General features: G+C 52.4%; 1 protein-coding gene across 1 annotated transcript in view; it reads right to left on the bottom strand.

The window, feature by feature from the left end:
- ZC3H3 (zinc finger CCCH-type containing 3) overlaps nucleotides 1-3,908 on the bottom strand; it is a 132,149-nt gene that overhangs the window by 12,272 nt on the left and 115,969 nt on the right.

Raw genomic sequence — 3,908 nt, 5'->3', positions numbered from 1 at the left:
AAAGAGGGAGGAGAGTTGGAAAAGGCAGGGAAAACCCTGTGGGAGCACAGGAATCCACAGCTGAGCTCCTTCAGGTGGCACCACCACCTTGCTAAAGGGAGAGAGAGATGTGTTGGTGTTTTCTTCTCCGCACCACCACCTTGCTAAAGGGAGAGAGAGATGTGTTGGTGTTTTCTTCTCCACACCACCACCTTGCTAAAGGGAGAGAGGGATGTGTTGGTGTTTTCTTCTCCGCATCAAAACAATATTCCATGAAAAAACACTACTAAAAATAATTTTCTACTCTGGGACATTCCACACTCACCCACGGCTTTTCCCAGTGCTTGATTTTACGGCTTCAAACCACCAAAGCCTTAAGAACAATGATTTACCCCCACAGCAGTGGTGCTGGGAGATCCCAAGGAGGTTAACTGGGCTGGAGAAGATGGTTTTGGAGAGGACACAGCGTTTTCTTCTTCCAGACATACCTGGGAATTGGGAAAGAGCAGGGAAGAGCAGGAACAAAATCCTTTTAGGACTTATTTTGGGATTGCTGCCTGGACCACCCTTCTGAGGAAGATGTATGAGGGCTGGAGCTCAACCTGCTCTTCCCAAGGTTTGACTGATGCTCTCCCATCCAAGGAAGCTCAGCGTGGCCATGGAAGGGGGCTGTCAAAAAAACAGCATCAAGATGTTCATCCCTGAAACTGCTCCTACACTTCCAGCTCTGGACTTTGGCAGCTCCCAGCAGCCACCGGCGCTGCTGGTGGGAGCGAGGTGTCATCAGTGTCCCAGAGCTTCCCACAAGGATTTCTGCTCAGAAATGGCACTTTTTGGCAGTGGGAAAGGCAGGAAGAGATGCAGGCAGGGAAGAGGAGATGTCTTCAGCTGGGGTTTCTATCTGGGTAGGCTGGGAATGTCAGTGGGAGGAAGGAAAAAGAAATCTCTGTTCCCAGCAATCCACAGAGCTCATCCCAGCATATCCCAAGGGATGAAGGGTGGCAGCAGGTCCTGGACCCCTCTAAGTCCCATGTGGACCCATTCCCACCCAGGATGCTTCATCCCACCCAGTCTGGCTTTTGGACCATGCCATGACATCCATGGAGAGACTCAAACCAACACACATGGCACAACCAAGAATTCCCAACTCCAACATCCATTCCCTTGCTGACCTTCTCCACGAGAAACATTGGTCCTTCCACACTCAGATACCCACGCATCCAATTTCTCTGTGCTACAGACACTCAAATTTTGGGAAAAATGAGATAAATCCATGGGAAAAGAAACACAGGGAGGGTTTCAGCACCACCATTCTGGCCTGTTTATAAAAATCCATCTTCCCCACAATGCAGGATGGAGGTCAGTTCCTGCCCTTTTAATGCAACTTGACTTTGGGGACACGGGAGCCACTCCCCGTGCTGACCTTTGGGATTAAGCGGGATCCCTGCTGAGCTCTCTCCTTGAAAAGCAGAAGGATTCGGCAGCTCCGTCGCCCGGGGCCGAGCGCTGAAGTGGGCAGCGCAGTAAGGAGCTCGTGTGCTGGAGGTTGGGGATGGTGCTGAGCAGCAGGAGGGCTGGGATCCACACGGACACACGGATATGGGCTCGATGGGGGGGACAGTGCAGTGATAGCGCTGCTTTTCCACAAAAAATCCATTTAAAACCCCCATTCCTATGATTTTCCACTTCTATTTCAAGGAGCTGGAATAGGAGTAACTACACAACCAACGGGCAACCTGGACGTAGAGTCAGGTCTGAACAGTGCCTGGCTTTGCCATTACTCCCAAATCCTGTGTTTCATAGGAACACGGAATCATGGAATAGTTTGGGTTGGAAGGGACTTAGAAATCATTGAATTCCAACCTCCTGCCATGGGCAGGGACACCTTCCACTGTCCCAGGTTGCTCCAAGCCCCATCCAACCTGGACTTGGACACTTCCAGGGATGGGGCAACCACAGATTCTCTGGGAATTCCAGTCCAGGGCCTCACCAGCTTCACAGGGAAAAATTTCTTCCCAATATCCCATCTATCCCTGCCCTCTGGCAGTGGGAAGCCATTCCCTGTGTCCTGTCCCTCCAGGCCTTTGTCCAAAGTCCTTCTCCAGCTCTCCTGGAGCCCCTTTAGACACTGGAAGAGGCTCTGTGTTCTCCCTGGAGCCTTCTTTTCTCCAGGCTGGACATTCCCAGCTCTCCCAGCCTGGCTCCAAAGGATATTTTCTTCATTTTCCCACTTCACCTGCAGACAGGATACATCCTGGACCAAAGAAAAACACTTGGAAATGGCAGTGACCAGACAGGAATTCAAACACAGGAATTTCTCCCAAAATATTAGCAAGCAGAAAAGCAAATCCCTCAATCCTTTTAAAATAAATGGAACAAAATTAAAGAAGAGAAAAAAATAAAGGAACAGCCCATTAGGGATTGAAGATTGGGATGAATGTGGGGGCAGAGCTTCCAAGCCCACCTGGAAGGGCACAGGGTTGTGGGGGTGGGCAGGCCCTTGATGCCGGGTCCTGGAATCACAGAATCACAGAAAGTCCTGAGCTGAAAGGGATTCCCAAAGATCATCAAGTCCAAATCCTGGCTCTGCTCAGGATGATCCCTGAAAAGGATGTGAAATCCTCTTCTGTACAGGGGTTTCCAGCACAAAAAGGACTTGGAAAGGAGAGCAGGAAAAGAGAGCCCTGACCTCAAAAAGCCACAGAGATGCATCAGTGCTACACCGAGGAATGATGTTATTTTGGGAAAAGGCCAAGAAACGCGGCTGTGCCTTCCCAGTGGGACACCGATTACAAATCCCTGCGGGGTGGGACAGTGCCATGATCCTGACTGGGCACTGGGATCGGGATGTGCTACCTCCCCAGTGCTCTCCCCAGCCCCGACCTCCAAGTGAATCCTTGGAGCAGCCCATGTTTATTGGCTCCATGGCAAAAAGATACTTAATAAAGAAAACAAACCGTGTGAGACTAATCCCAGGGCCGTGTCCCCAGATCAGGTTTCTAATGACTTTTCCACACCATTCCCGCCATTCCCGGCGCTCCGGCCCTTCTTCCATAACACCCCATCCATCCCCGTTGTCCCAGGGCTGGGATAGTGAGGCTGGAATAGCCTCCGGAGGCTGGAAAAGCCCCTTCTGTTTATTTACAGGAGCTCTCCTGCTCCTGCCAGATCCAACGTGCTGTGGTTGGGCTTCCGTAGGGAATTCTGCCACCGGCCACGCGTCAGCCGGGGCAAAGCTCAGCGGGGCTGTGGGGTGGTGCTGGGGGCCATCTGATCCCTGCCACCTGTTGGGGTGGCTAATTATACCCCCCTGGGACCCCCGCCAGACCACAGGTTGGGCCATAAAAAGGGAAAAAAGTCTGGTCCCTTCCACCAGAGAGATGAGAAAACCCCACAGAATCCCTAAAAAGCCACGTGGAGAAATCTCACCCCAGTCCAGCTCCACCAGGTGCTGACGAGGACGCCAACATCCCATGGGTATGTCCCAATGCAGGACTCCCCGCTGTGCGGTTCCCCCCACAGCCTGTCCGGTGCCTGGGATTGGGATGGTGCCCAGCTGGCAAATCCCGTGTCCAGGACTCCTCCCTGGCTGCCAAGGCAGCTTTGGGTGAAATTCCAGGTGCTGTCAAGGATCAACAAGGCCTTAAATGGTCCAACAGGGCCCAATGTGCTCCAAGAGTGAGACAGGGATGAGGAAGTTTGCAGGGCCCAGCCTTCTTTAGCACGGAGCTGGCAAAGGAGGAGGCAGCAACTGGTGGAAAGTCCTGGCTCAGTCTTGGGAATGATTTAATGAACATTTTCCATGAACAAGCTTGGCAGGAGGGGATGCAGGGTGGGAGGAAGGTGCAGCTAGGTCACTGGGCCAACCAACAACCACTCACTGACGGTATGGGGTGGGGAGGAGAGATCCCATCCAGCCTGGCATTCCT

The sequence above is a fragment of the Corvus brachyrhynchos genome, unplaced genomic scaffold, assembly GCF_000691975.1.
Source record: "Corvus brachyrhynchos isolate BGI_N302 unplaced genomic scaffold, ASM69197v1 scaffold89, whole genome shotgun sequence".
In the NCBI taxonomy this organism is placed as follows: Eukaryota; Metazoa; Chordata; class Aves; order Passeriformes; family Corvidae; genus Corvus; species Corvus brachyrhynchos.
This window is presented reverse-complemented; position numbering and strand designations above follow the sequence as displayed.